The sequence below is a fragment of the Acartia tonsa genome, chromosome 11 (assembly GCF_053477335.1).
Source record: "Acartia tonsa isolate MP-2025a chromosome 11, ASM5347733v1, whole genome shotgun sequence".
Classification (NCBI taxonomy): Eukaryota; Metazoa; Arthropoda; class Copepoda; order Calanoida; family Acartiidae; genus Acartia; species Acartia tonsa.
Window position 1 is genome coordinate 2175071 of NC_137270.1, and position 16243 is coordinate 2191313.

Here is a 16243-nt window from a genome sequence, read left to right on the forward strand (position 1 = left end):
TAATAATGATTCCTCCTGCTGCTATATCAGATGCATGATATTGATAGTTAGAGTATGGGAATGCCTTGGTCAAAAACAGGTGCAACTTATTACAATTTAGTGTTAGGACTTCCAGACAAAGGTTGTACAATAATAGAGTTGGTTGTCTTTTGTTTGTTACATTAATTAATACCCCATAAAATTGAGTGCACTGCACTGTAATTCATGCACATTAAGATATATAAGTTTTCCGGAATTTTAATGTTAGGGGGAGATTTGAAATATGCATTAAATTTTAAGGATTTTTTATAAAATTCGTTTTTTGTATAATTCTTTATCTAAAAGCGGAAATGCATTTTAGGTTAATTAATTTTGACCAATAGGATAGGTGGATTTTAAACTACCTGCGCTCTAATTGGTTGAATGATGTACGCCATCAAATCAGAGCGCAGATTTTTTAAATCCACCAATCACAGATGCCAAAATTAATTAACTTAAAATGCATTTCCGCTTTTAGATAAAGAATTATAGAAAAACGAATTTTATAAAACATCCTCAAAATTTGATGCAGATTTCAAATCTCCCCCTAACTTTAAAATTCCGGAAAACTTATATATCTTAATGCACATGTAGAGTATGTGGCGTGTATTGGACTTGTACCCAAAGCATCACCTTACTCCTGAAGAAGTCGACAAATCTTTGTCTGCATGAAATCCGTTTTTTAAGTTGGAAGGGTTTTAAGGTATTTACTATTTATATAAATTTAATGTATGTATCATAGTGATATATCTGTGAAACTTTACTTCTGCACATAAACCTGATTTTAAATATTGCTAGATTATGAAAGCAAGGTCATATGCTCAAAATTAAAAAAAACATACCTACATAAAATAAACTAAACACAAAATAACTTTAATTTCTTAGGATTATGCTTTTCTTGGATAAATTATATCATAAACTAAAGGTTTGATTTTTAAAATCTAACTGATCAGGATCATCGATCTAGACCTACTTTTTTTTATTGTATTTTGATGTTTGGAAACTTTTGCGGAAGTTTAGGTTTGATAATTTGAAAATAGGTAATATTTATTAAATTGCTTTTACAATTTCTGCAGCATCCAATCCCTGGTTAAAAGTCTGGGTCATACAGCACCCCCTTTTCAAACAAACAGTGAGAGTTGATATTCACTTAGAAAGAATAATACTTAATCTTAAACTTTTCACTTCCTTAAAAGGATTGAATGAAATTCTGCGAAGGGACAAAATCCAGGGATCTAAAGGTGAATGGCTGATAAATGTAAATACCCAATCATGATGCACAAATTACCCCTTCTGTAGATTACAATTAGTGGTTGAAACATTAAAACATTTTTCTTAATGAACCAAACAATCATAAATTCAGTAAAAGCCACCAACGAATATGAAAAAAATATTATGAAACTTTGAGGACTAGTGTAATAAATTGTCAATGTCTCTTCCCTCCCTGGACAAATTCTATAAAAATCCTTTTCCTACCAAGGAATTCAATATGAATTGAAGAAAACTAAGAAAACAATGTAAATTTATATGAAAAATAGTGCTTGTAAAATATCACAATTTTAGTTTTGGGAAATGTTATTATTAATTTTTTTTCTATACTAGTGACTACGTGCCTAGAGGTTTCTAGAACTACTTGAGGGGGGTGAGGGGAGTCTTCCCCTCAATTTTAGTTTTAATTAGAAAAATTAAAAAAAAATGGAAGTGGGCTTTTTTCTTGAGGGATTTCTAAATCATACGTACCTAACTTTTATAGGAATCATCATGCAAAGTTTCATATCAATATGACAATTCTAACATGTTTTAATTAAAGAAAGAGCTAACTGTTACATATGGACGTAAGAGCCAGCCGTAATTATAGAAAAGCTTTGCTTTTAACAACTATACATAATTGTTGCTTAAATTTCATTTTTGCATGTTTTGTTATGTTAAGTTAATGTATTCGGTCTTATTTAATATTATCAGGGATCTAAAGGGATAAGAAAATGCCTGATAAATTGATGTACATCCCTAATTATGACACACAAAATTACCCCTTCTGTAGATTAAAATTAGTGACTAAAAAGTGTTAACACACAAATAAATAATCCAAACCATTCAGTAAAATTCCTCTAAGTTGTCACGCTAACAAATAAGAAAGAAAACTTTGGAGACTAGTATTATAAACTCTCTCTGAATACATATTACCTATATTCTTTTAAATTCTGTTTTTAGTTTCTGTTAGCATTTTCTTAGTAGATCCATCAAATTTATGTAGACACAAAGTGGTCTTATTCTTTAAGTACACAAAGCGTTAAAAGAAGAAAAAAAGTTAGTATAATAGTTTTTTACCTTTTAAAAATCATGTTGAAAACGTTTTGATTTTTGGCTTGTCCTTCCGCTTTCAGTAAAATGTATCAAATTTTTTAGCACAGAATATCGTACTACAGATAGCTTTCTGTAGATAGTAAAATAAAAAATTGTAAGATTATAAGGAAGGTGTTAATTTTATGATTATTATTTTAATATTCATGGAATATTGTCTGTAATATGATAATAATAATGATTTTATTAAAATAAAAATCACCCCCCCCCCCCCACCAAACACTGAGTGCCCCTTGAGGCCTCTAGGGGCGCAGTAGCTAGTATTATAATAACTTAACAAGATGCCTTGCATGAAATTTTGACAAGTTGACAATATAATGTGATACACAAATATGAAGTTATGTCAAGTTTGCAGATATAGAATAGTTTAACTTAATTAGACAAACTCATATCTTGGTATGCTTCCAGAGAGAGAGAGAGAGGGGACAATTGGCTGTTTTGTATACTGGTCCCCAAAGTTTTATGATAACGTTTTCTTATTTGATGGCTTAACAACTTTGGGGGCTTAAGTGAATTTTGTTTTATTTGGTTCATCAAGTTTATTGTTCAAAGGTTTCAACTCCTAAATTTAATCTACAAGTAAGGGGTAATTTTGTGTATCATCATTTGGGATGTACATAAATTTATCAGCCCTTGTCTTATCCCTTTAGATCCCTGGTATGCTTCTGTATGAATTTCTTGTTTCATCTGGGTTCTGGGTTATTCAAATTAAATTTAAATCTCCCCAAATACTTAGAATCAGGTATCTAAAGGGATAAGACAATGGCCAAAAAATGATGTACATTCCCAATGATGAGAAACAAAATTGTACCTTCTGAATTATAATTATTAGTTGAAACATTTGAACACTTAACCTAATGCACCCACCAATCAAATATCCCAAAAATTGAAAATAAGAAAACTTTATCATAAAACTTTAGGGACTATTAAATTAAATTAGTGGTTAAAAAGTTTGCACACTCAAAAGTGTTTGTTGACATGGATCTAAAGGGATAAGACAATGGCAGATAAAGTGTTGTACATCCTCAATGATGATACACAAAACTACCCTTTCTGTAGATTACAATTAGTGGATGAAACCTTTGGACATTCAACTGATTAAACCAACCAATCAAAATCTAACAAAGTCCCTAAAGTAGTTAAACCGACAAATAAGAAAACGTTGGTATAAAACTCTGGGGACTAGTGTAATAAACAGCCAATTGTCCCCTCTCTCTCTGAATACAAACACAATTTACATTGAGGATATATTTTAGCAATATGAATAGATTTAGTATACAGATTTACTACCCATCTCAATTTCAATAACATTTTCTTTTCAAAACTTCAGAGAGACAAGGTTCAGATTATTAAATTTTTGTGGTAAAATTTGATTTTACATAAATCTTGGGAAACATATTTTGTACTACAATATTTTCTTATATGATTTTTAGATTAAATAACTTACTAAATATTACTAAATTGTTTATAAATATTTCACCTTTTCAAACCCAATTTACTTATTTTCAGTTCCTAATAAAGCTAGAGGGCTAAACAGTAAAAAATTGTTTTATTTTTGGGGTGATTATTAATAATTTATTTAAGACATATTAGTTTTAATCAAAAACATAAAACAGCTATCATTTTTAGCTTTTTAGGTTTGAAGGACAATTTTTTTTGGATGGTCTAAACTTCCAAAAGTGTGGAATAATTTAACTAAAACAGTTGTGGTAATACGACACCCAGACGGACAGGCCGTTTACAGAGTTGCTTCGCTGTGACTTATGATAACAAACCCCCCGCACTAATCCTATTATATCACCATCCATCTCATGACCGCTGTTGACCCCGCACCCAGCGGTCAAACTAGCCTGCCTAAATGTGGGGAGGGGACTCAAACATGCAACTATCACGAGTCCCTCACGCGCTTATATAATCGGGAGGCGTTGCCTCCCCTTTTACCACCGCTGCCCCCACAGCCTGTCTACCGTCGGGCGCTAAGCCCTAGCGCCCCACACCCCCTTCAAACCTAACCATTGTCATATTTTGTTGTATATATATAGTAAACATAACTTGTAAATATTATTCAGTCTAAATATATAATTTCTGTATGATTGAATCCTGCTTGTTTGTTTGGTAGAATACTTAAAGGCTAGGGCTCGTTGAATCCGAACTCGTTACCCCGTGGGCCGAGAACGCTCGGCTTACCAGAACTTGGTGTCAGCGTGTTTCAATCGAGCCTTACAGAAACTAGCCTATTCTACCTCTGATTGGACCCTTTGGCAAGTAAGGGGACAATCAGCCGCCAACTGACCCGTGAGACGGCCTTTTTAGGTCGAATTTCCATCATTTTGAACGCAATATGTGGGCCTCTGGCCTACGGCAAGCAGATTTAGCCTGCTAAAAGCGCCAGTTAAGACGCTTTTTCCGTGTCGTGTAGGAGTAGCGCTAGGTGCGCAGCCACGGCAATCGGATAATTTAGCTCAGACGGCTACAGAACTGAGTCTAAACTGGCAAGTGTAGCTGGGACAAGCCCCAGGACACCCAGGCCAAACCTACGAGACAGACAGCTGGGTGCTGGTCTCCCTAAGAAGGCAATGTGTGGCTGCGAAGCTTCAGCACACAAGTAAGCCCTACCACTGCGACGGATAGCAGATTTTGAGCCACAGGCACGGCAGGACGGGACATTCCCTGCCGCTGCCTCCCAGGATTCGAACCCGAGGCGCTGCAGGACGGGCCATTCCCTGCCGCCATTTTCGGGATTCGAACCAGCGGCGCTGTAGGACGGGTCATTCCCTACCGCCGTCACCCCTCTGAACCTTGCAGGACGGACATTCCCTGCTGCCAGTGCTTCCAGAATCACACCTAGAGCTCCTAGTGATAACAACACATAAGTGTGTATAAATGTCAACCAAGTGATAAAAATAAATATAAAATTGTTGACCAAGTGATAATTAATAAGCTCTAGTGATTCGAAGCTACAGTCTAAGCCACCATGGTAAGCGATACCACCATAGCTGCGGTGCGGCCACCACCAAAGTTTCTGCCAACCCCAGCCGAACGAGAGGCCCCCTTGTCTCAAGGGCAGGACCTCCACTTCCCCTGCCATGTCAGGGTGAGGTTTCCTACTCCTGACCCTGCCCAGCATGTACAGGTTGATGCCATGATTGATTCTGGCAACCGTGTACCAGGGTCTGCTGTAATTTCTGAGCACCTCATGCACGCAATGGGAGTGCAACGCATGTTGATTCCGGACAACACCCAGATCCTGACTGCTAATGAGGAAGGCCAGCCCCTCCAGGTAATCGGAAAATTAAAAGAGTTATATATGGCAGTCTCACACACTCTTATACTCCATCTATACCACGTGACTGTGGTCCGGAATCTCTCACACCCTCTGAACCTAGGAGGGTATTTTCTCAAGGAGTTCGGAACTAGGCTCTGTTTCGACATGCAACCACCTTGCTTGTGGGTGCGTGGGGAGTTTATCCCACTCCGTGGCGTCCCCATTGACCGGGAGACAGCCGAGAGAGAGCTAAGCTATGAGGGGCCTCTGCCAGGCCCCCTGGCTGAGCAGCCGCGTGTGGTTGAGAAAGGCACACACTGGGTGGACGCTGAGCTCAACGCACACAAGGGAGCTAACCTGCTAGCCATGGGGTTGCCCCCAGTGCCCAAGGTGCCAAGGGAGAGCCTGCCAACAACGTTTCCTGAGATTGCCAGCCCTCCAGAACCAATCTTCTCTGCCGACACCTTTATCAACGGCCAGCCGTGTCCACCTGGCCCCCTCTACCTGGGACCTCCAGCCAGTCCACCAGCCAAGCCCGAGTCCAGACCCGTCAAGTCGCGGTCTGATGTACCCGGAGCCACACTCAACTCTCAGGCCCCAGCCTCTCCCGGCGCCGTGCCCGTCAAGTCGCGGCCGGACGCCCACGGAGCCAAAGCTGGACCCAGCACTTTGGCCTCTCCCAGCGCCGAGCCCGTCAAATCGTGGCCGGACGCCCCCGGAGCCACACCTGGCTCCGACACGTCAGCCCCTCCAGAAGCCGAGCCCGTCAAGTCGCGGCCGGTGGGTCCCGGAGCCAAAGCTGACCCCGCACCAGCCACGTATAGGCTAAGCGCTGTCACTCCAACTGATGGCCAGCCACCCCAGCTCCGCACAGCCAAGCGGGTGGTCCTGCCTGGCCGCGGGGTTATGGCGGTCCCTGTTGAGCTAGTAGGCCATCGCACCAAGGATGCCATTCAACTAGCTGCCCCAGAACAGAGGTTTGGGGAGGATCTTGTTATTCCAGAGGGCCTGTATGCCCACAGGCCTGGCTCTGCCACTGTGTTTAGAGTACTGGTGGTCAATGAGGGGGAGGTGCCCCTCTTGCTGGATGCTGGCCTCCCAGTGGCAGGGGAGCTGGTCAAACCTGACATTTTAGAGGTCTCTGATACGCCTCCCCCGCGTCTCCACTCGTTCCAAGAACCTGCTGAGCCTATAGACATGCAGGAGTTGTGGGAGGCCCTGGAGATGGAAGACAATGAGTTCCTACGCAAGGACCCCTTGCTCAAGAAGGAGGTCTGGACTATGTTGTCAGAGTACAGGGACGTCTTCTCCAATTCTACCCCCGGCTGCACAGATGTGGTTGAGTTGCAGCTGCGCCTCAAGCCAGGGACCCAGCCGATCCGCCAGAGATTTAGGGATCTGAACCCGCGGCAAGAGGCTGAACTGGAGAAACAACTGGACACCTGGCTACAGGAGGGAGTTATAGAGCCGTCAGACTCCGCCTGGAGCAGCCCCCTGGTGCCCATCAAGAAGAAGGACGGGAGCACCCGCTGGGCCGTTGACTACAGAGCCCTCAACAAGTGTCTGGAGCTGGACAGCTACCCCCTGCCTAGGATCCAGCAGTTGGTGGAACGAGCTGGCGGGCACCGTGTCTACAGTGCTCTAGACGCGGTGGCCGCATACTACACCATCCGTGTGTCCGAGGACAGCCGGCCCTGCACCGCCTTCACCACCCCCAGGGGCTTGTATCAATGGAAAAGGATGCCCTTTGGCCTGGCTACGGCACCGTCTGTCTATTCCAGGTTTATTGCAGGGGTCCTCAACCCACTAGGCACAGCCAACCTCCAGTCATACCTTGACGACGTCCTGACCTTCCACCAGGATACCTGGGCCCACCTGGCCAGGCTCCGAGAGGTCTTGGAAGCCCACCGTAGGGGAGGGATCCGCCTCAAGCCAGCCAAGACCAAGTTGTTCCGATCCAAGGTGGATTACCTGGGCCACACCCTCAGCCGTGAGGGGATAGCCATGCAAGAGGACTATATTGACCGTATCTTGGACTGGCCAGCCCCTAGCACCCCCAAGGATTTGCTGGCGTTGCTGGGGTTCTTTGGATACTACCGCCTGTTCATCCCAGAGTATGCAGACCTCACCTACGAGATGAATCGGCAGAAGACGGCCAAGGCCCTAACCTGGACGCCTGAGATGGAAGCCCAGCTGCTGCAACTCAAGGACAAGTTCCGCAAGGCCCCCATCCGAGCGCCGCCCAGGTTTGATTTGCCAGCGGTGTTCCAGCTCACCACAGATTTCAGCAGCCGCGCCATCTCTGCCATACTGAGTCAATGCCAGGAGGGCAAGGAGAGGCTGATTGCCGCCGTGGGGCGCAAGACAACCGACCCTGAGACGCGCTACCCGTCCTGGAAGGGAGAGATGGCCGCCATCATGTATGGGATCCGAAAATTCCACGGCATCTTGTCCTACCGCAGCTTCCAGATCAACACTGATTCCTCTGCCTTGCTACAGATGAAATCACTGAACACATCCACAGGGATGGTGGCCCGCTGGCAGGAGGAGCTAGCGGCCTTAGACTTTACCGTCTGCCACAGGCCTGGCACCCAGAATACCAACGCCGACGCCCTCAGCCGCCGGGAAGATGACAACATGCCCACGGCTAGCGCCGAAGAATTAGCAGAGCAGGCTGAGTATATCCACAACCTTTGCCAGCTAGGGGAGACCGCAGCTAGCCGGCCTCCTGCCGCCCGACTGGATTCAGCTAGAGTATTGGAGGCCCAGACACAGGACCCCCTCCTGCTCCGTGTCCGCCAATGGGTGGCTGATGGCAAAGCCCCAACCAAGGCTGAGCTGCGTGGCAAGGAACGAGACGAGCAGCAGTACGCCAGCCGCTTCCCAGCCCTGGGGCTTGACGAGCACGGCTGCCTCACCACCACTGACCAGACTCTGACAGGAGAGAGGACCAGATACCTGCTGCCTTCGGCCCTCCAGCAGGACGCGTTCTTTCTAGCCCATGGGACCCCCATGGCTGGGCACTTTGGGATGGACGCAACTATCGCCCGCGTTGCCATGCACTTCTGGTGGCCCAACCTGGCCCGTGACGTCCGCCTGATGGTACAAACCTGCCCTGAGTGTGTCCAGAAAGTTACCAAGGAGAGGCTGAAGCAGGGGATCCACGTGCCCTCCCGCCAGGGGTATCCACAGCAAGTCCTATTCATCGACCTGGTGGGGCCACTGCCAGAGACCCCAGCTGGGAACCGCTACATCCTCACCTGCCAAGATGGATTCAGCCGGTTTGTCAGCCTCTACGCCATCCCCAACAAGCGCACCCTCGCGGTGGCTGAAGCCCTGTTGCACCGCCACCTGGCCACGTTCGGATGCCCCCTGAAGATCCATTCCGACAATGGAATGGAATTTACCGGCCAGGTATTCCAGGAACTGGCCTCTAGGCTTGAGATTGGCCTGACACATCCACCACCCTACAACCCGCAGTCCAACCGAGTGGAGAGGTTTCATAGGACGCTCAACACAGGCATGCGCCTGTTCCTAGACAGAGACGATAACAACTGGGAGCCACACCTGCCTGCCATCGCCTTTGCCTACAACACCAAGGCCTGCAGATCCACTGGCGTGACCCCGTTCCTGGCCTTCTTTGGGAGAGAGGCCAAACTTCCGGTGGACATGGTGCTACGGCTGCCAGAGACCGAATATGCTTCAGTTCCAGCCAGCCGCAGCCGCCCCACAGCCTAGCGGCCAAGATCGTGACCCAGTGGAGGAGAACCTGCAGGAGCAGCCCAACGAACCACCGCCGCCGCCGCCCGCTCCAGAGCCACTCAGAGATGCCATCTGGAACCCTGACGCGGACATGGAGAACCTGCCAGCCAGCAGCGAGCCTGTAGGAGAAGAGCCAGCCACTGCGATGGAAGAAGCCGCCCCAGAAGAAGAAGAAGAAGCCATGTGCCCCCTGCTGATGACAGCCATCCCCATCCGGGTAGGAGCTAGGAGACCAAGCAACCTGAATCAAGCAGGCGCCCCCATGGAGTTCTATGCACCCTTTGCCATCACCATTCCACCCCTAGGAACCACCAGAGTCTGCCTAGGCCTCCGTGTCCAGCTACCAGCCGCGACAGAACTGATCCTGCAGACGAGGCAAAATTTCCAGCGGCGAGGCTTGGCCGTCGCCAACCCACGCCTAGAAGCCAACCAGGAGCTGACAATGCTGATCACCAACCACAGTCAGACCGAGCAACGAGTGTCCCAGGGAGCCTGTGTAGCCCGAGCTGTCCTCCATCGAGCTGTGCCCCAAGAACTGCCTGTCCGGCGCAGGCATAGGCTGTCGTATCCCCAGGTTCAAGGCCTGGTGGCTCAGGAGCCACGCAACCCTTGAAGGGGAGGTTGTGGTAATACGACACCCAGACGGACAGGCCGTTTACAGAGTTGCTTCGCTGTGACTTATGATAACAAACCCCCCGCACTAATCCTATTATATCACCATCCATCTCATGACCGCTGTTGACCCCGCACCCAGCGGTCAAACTAGCCTGCCTAAATGTGGGGAGGGGACTCAAACATGCAACTATCACGAGTCCCTCACGCGCTTATATAATCGGGAGGCGTTGCCTCCCCTTTTACCACCGCTGCCCCCACAGCCTGTCTACCGTCGGGCGCTAAGCCCTAGCGCCCCACACCCCCTTCAAACCTAACCATTGTCATATTTTGTTGTATATATATAGTAAACATAACTTGTAAATATTATTCAGTCTAAATATATAATTTCTGTATGATTGAATCCTGCTTGTTTGTTTGGTAGAATACTTAAAGGCTAGGGCTCGTTGAATCCGAACTCGTTACCCCGTGGGCCGAGAACGCTCGGCTTACCAGACAGTCATTTACTATATTTTAACCATGGATCTAAAGGGATAAGACAAGGGGGCACCGTAGCTCTGTGGTAACTCACTGAGTCACGGTGATGAAAATTTGAGTTCAAATCCACTCGTGTTGCAATCACAACATGTTGTCTCAAATTCTATAATGTGGATTCACGCAACCTCCCCCAGTTGCGTTGGAAGGGAGATTGTTAGGTAGTTTGGATGCCTAATAATCAAGTGTATAATACCAACACATCTCTTAATCCCAGGCTCCTCTGAGGAGAGTGTCATTCATTACGGTGACTTAATCTGGGACACCTGCCATACTCAAAATCGGCGAGGGTGAGGTAATAATGAGGAGCTCTCATGAGACGGCAGGTCAAGTTATACTTGAATGTGGAGCTTAAACTGGCCCTGGTGGCTATACAAAAGTGTCTCAAAATACTCCAGGAGTCTTAGATCCAAACTCTAAGAAACTATGGCTAAACAAAAAAAAAGGGATAAGACAATGGCTAATAAATTGATATACATACATTCCCAATGATGATGCACATAATTTTTCTTTCTTAAAATTACAATTAGTGGTTGAAACGTTTAAACACTCAAAACTTACATTTATTAAACACATTAAATGTCTAATTTTTTGCATGAATAACTAAATAGGAAAAAAAAACAATATGTACTTTTATATCCTCTAGACAATACTTTCAATAGAAACTAATAAAATTTTTTACCAGACAGTTGATTTGTGCAATACGTTTGCTTGCAAAATTGTTTCATATTCAATTATTTTCTATCAAAAGGATTATGCAGGGATCTAAAGGGATAAGACAATGGCCGATTAATTAATGCACATCCCCAATGATGCTACAAAAATTTACCCTTTCTGTAGATTACGATTAGTGGTTGAAACGTTTGGAAACTTAACTAGAGTCCTCTAAGGTTGTTAAGCCAACGAATAAGAAAATGTTATTATAAGACTTTAGGGACCAGTGTAATAAACAGCCCAACGTCTCCTCCCTCCCTTGGATCATGAAAGTTCCTGAAATTTTTCAATTAATCATTATTATTTATATTTATAAATTCATAATTCTGAAATATCATGTATACCATCGTTTTTCCTCGTAAATTAAAAAGATATCATAAAATAAATACCATTTTTGTTAACCCGCATCTTTGGTCTCTCGGGGCTAACAAAACTGGTTTTAACTTTATAATTTTTACTTTTGATATATAACACAAAAGCTGTCTATAACATGAAGTGAAAAATAAATATTATTGTCATTTTATTAATAAAAAGGCTGTACTTTTAAATCATTCATAAATTATGTAATCAAGCAGTTTGTACTTTAGAGCTTAATTTTTGAGTGGAGGTAAGACTTTGCAGGAATCTAAAGGGATAAGACAATGGCTGATAAATTGATGTACATCCCCAAAGATGAAACTCAAAATTACCCCTTTTGTAGATCACAATTAGTGGTTCAGACGTTTGGAAGCTTATCTTGAAAACCAACCAATCGAAATTTAATAAAATTCCCCAAAGTTGTTAATCCAACAAATAAAAAAAACATTATTATAAATTTTTGGGGACTAGTGTAATAAAAGTATTAAACAGTCCAATGTCCCCTTCCTCCCTGGAGACTTTGTCAACAACTTTAGGGATTTTTATTGAATTTTGATTGGATAATTCATTAAGTCGAGTGTTCAAATGTTTCAACCAATAATCTACAGAAGGGGTAATTTTATGTATCATCATTGGGGATACATATCAATTTATCTGCCATTGTCTTATCCCTTAAGATTCCTGGAGACTTTGTCTCATCCCTACCCAGGCATCTGGTTGTGAAGGGAACAGATAAAACTTGGGGATTTAAAACTTTTTTCTCCTGAAGATCAGTGTACAATATTCACCAAAGTAATACAAGTATAAGTATAGATTTATAACCCAGATAACTACCTGGCCCTAGTAGTCGGGACCTTTTTATAGTCTGCTAGCAAATTTATTTCATGCTCGCACTCCTCTATTCTTTAGTACTAATGAAGTATTTTGCAATTAAATGGCCGATTAAACTAAAACCAACTGACCCTTTGATTGTGCTTATAATTATTTAATTCAATGCATTCAGTAATGAGATACAGTTCGAAAGTAGTTTATTTCTTTTTACTGATTTTTTATACTAGCATTACCACATTGCAATGTTTTAAGGGGGGGGGGGGGAGGCCCAGGCTAAAAAAACTGCCATATATTTAATTATTAACAAAAATTGTCTATTATACGATGCTATACTTAGGATATTAATCGGTTTGGACACCATACTGGAAATATTAGGATTTAATTTATAAGATGTTTAGTGAATGTGTGTCGCCTGCTGAGAAAAGTTTTAATTGTAGTATAGAGTGAACCCGATTGTTTCCGCGTTTAGCTCCACAGATTTAGGGCAGGGAGGGAGGGGACATTGGGTTATTTATTACATTAGTCCCCAAGGTTCTATTATAACGTTTTCTTATTCGTTAGATTAACAACTTTGTATTGAATTTTGGTTGGTGAGTTTATTAAGTTGAGTGTTGAAAGTTTCAACCACTAATTATAATCTACAGGGGATGTATTGAGGATGCACACTTTATCGGCCATTTCTTTATCCCTTTAGATCCCGAGATTTATAAGGTGTTCCGGATAACAACCAAAAAGGGACAACTTCTTTTTACTTATTAAAAATTGTAAATTTTAGAACTGAAATAAATTTGATTAAAACTGCAAAAAACTGAATTTGTTTTATTTAATGCTTTACGTTTTGAGCTGTTATTTAATTTTATTGACTTCTCTTGCCCCCTCAAAACACTTACTACTTTTTATGATAAATATTCTAAAAAACATTTGATTTAAAAAATGAAATAGTTGTTTATCGTATCAAATTATAGACAGCTTTCCGCGGATTTTATGGTTAAAACTAGTTTTGTTAGCCCCGAGAGACCTGAGGACCGGCCTAACAAAACTGGTATTAATCTTAAGATTTTATTATAATAGCCATATATAGAAATTGTCTGTAATACTATGCAATACATGATTTTTTGGTATGGCTGAGAACCGGTTCTAATCCAGCGGATATTAATCGATTTTTGACTTTATACTACAAAACACATTATTAACAAAAACATGAAAATTATTAACAAAAATTGCTCCCTCCCATAGAAAATGTGCTCAACTGTAGTCACACGAAACTTTGTCAGCTTATCCTTTTTCTTACTTTCTCTCTCCATCTTTTTTTGCTGGATTAGTTACACTTTTCGCAACCATTTTAGTTTACTCTAATATTCACTTTGTATATTCGCCCGTCCGTCTGTCAGTCCTTAACGCTATTGAGGAAATTTCTGAAATTTTTAGTGGCATATGCGCATCTAATCAATACATTATTTTGTCAGCCTGTCTGTCTGTCGGTCATGCTTCAGAAGATGGAAACATTATTTTGAAAGGTTTTGGATTTTCGTTGAGCTTTTGCATACTCTCTCTCTTTTTTTATTGTTTTTAACTCAAATAGTCTATGTGTCCATTCCATAATTATGCTACTTACGGATGTTGTCATGCTTGTTATACCACTTATTCTTTTTATTTTTGGTCATTCATTTGATTTTCTTAAGATTAGCATTAAGTTATGACGTTCCTTCTCTAAATTTTTTTTTTGTTTAAAAGTAAATTTTTATTTAAAATATCTTTAATTCATGTTCATTCTCTAATTATGGATAACAAGGGTGACCACATCCATAAAAGCGAAGCATTAAACATGAACACTGTGTACTGTGTCAGAACCTAATAAGTAGAATATTGATATGGAAGTCTAAATAAAATTGTACATAAATTTATTGCAAAATTGCGTTAATGCGTGATATTGTATAATAACTTACTTTCAGTTTTAGAACTTTATTATAGAAATGCTTTGCTTATAATATTGTAACTTGTTGTCCTAGGAATCATTATTAAAAAAATCAGATTGATAGCATAATTAAAACATACAAAAAGCTGTTGCCAAATAAATTAAAAATCAACATGTTTTAAAAAATGAACGTACAGACTTTCTGATAACAATTATAGAGGTCCTATGCTCGTTAAATCGTACCTAACTATTTTGGAATCACCTAGAAAATTTTAAAATCCATAGGACAATTCTAAAATATTTAAATTAACGAAAAGAGCAATCCGTTATGGACTGACCATAATTACAGAAAAGCTTCGCTTTTAAAAATATTAGAAAGAAAAAAATGTACCAAAGAAATATAAGTGAAAAGTCATGCCCAATTCAAAATAACTTGAGCATGAAAATTGAATGGGTTTATTGACCTTGTATTCAGCTGTTATCATATGCATCATTATTATTAAAAGCAAATCTTTATTTTGTTTGCGGGGGGTTGTAAAACCTCCTTTTTGGAATGTAAAAATTATCAACTGATTTTTAATCATGACATGAATCACAATTTTTGGATGATTTAACGATTATAATCCTCCTTAAAAGTTTAGAATGTAAATTTGTTTTACAGGGTCGAGAAATAAATTCTATTATCTCCCCTACCCTCTCTCCTCAACAAAATTTTTTTGGGGGGTTTTACTCCAGCACCCACCCTCATCTTTAAAATAAATGCATATGATAAATTATGTATTCGAAGACGTAAAGCAATTAGGATAATAGCCTTAGACCAAACTTAAATATTAAAATCAAATTCACTGTGATGGTATTTCTCCAATGAGGAGTAGACTTGAACTGAACAGAAATAAACTGTGATGACAATTCCTGCTGGAGGCTTATCAATCAATCAATTAAAATCAAATAGCCTAAACCCTCCAGGGACTCATAAAAAATGGAGAACTTTATCGGTTCAGTAGCTTGAAATCGTATGCTACAGAAAAAAAGCCTTAATACTTTATATGAATAAAAATACTTATTTGTCTGTCTAGATAGGATGTCGGTCTGTGCGTTTGTACCAAAAGTTTTTGCTAACAACTTGAATTTTATGCTCCTCCTTTACAATATATCATTTTTTAGATTGCGGACAGTTTTTTATAAAAAAAATTGTAGGAGGAGTAGTAGCCGGGATCTAAAGGGATGAGATAATGGTCAATAAGTTGATGTACATCCCCAATGATGACACACACAATAATTCCTGCTGTATAATATATTTAGTGGATAAAACGTTTGAACACTACACTCATAGAAAAACCAATCAAAATTTACTAGTCCCCAAAGTTGTTAAGCCATTGAATAAGAAAACATTATTGTAAAACATTGGGTACTAGTGTAACAAAAAGTCAATTGTACTCTTTCTGCGTAGCAGCGAGTATTCTTAAAAAATTATTAAATCATTAATAATTTCTATAAGATTAAACAGCATAAAAGCACTTTTAAAATATCAAAGAATTAAACTCTTAAGGATATTAAAACATTAAACAATGTAGTAGAAAAAGGAAAATTAGATTGTCTTTTCAATTTACCAACATTGTAATTGCATTGCAATTTAACAAGAACAACAATTTTCATTGACAACGACGGCAGACATTATATTTGTATCAATTAACTACAGCATAATCCAGGATTCTGAAAGGATAAGACTATGGCTGATAAATTGATGTACATCCACAATGATGATCCACAAAATTACCCCTTCTGTATATTTAAATTAGGGGTTGGAATGTTAAACTAATAAAACAACTAATAAAAATTCACTAAAGTCCACAATTTTTTTATTTTTGCGGAAA

The 16243-nt window shown here is 41.3% G+C and overlaps 1 protein-coding gene across 1 annotated transcript in view; it reads right to left on the reverse strand.

Moving 5' to 3' along the window:
• The window catches only part of LOC145331579 (long-chain-fatty-acid--CoA ligase ACSBG2-like), a 292684-nt gene that overhangs the window by 173862 nt on the left and 102579 nt on the right, over positions 1-16243 (reverse strand). The window lies entirely within an intron of this gene.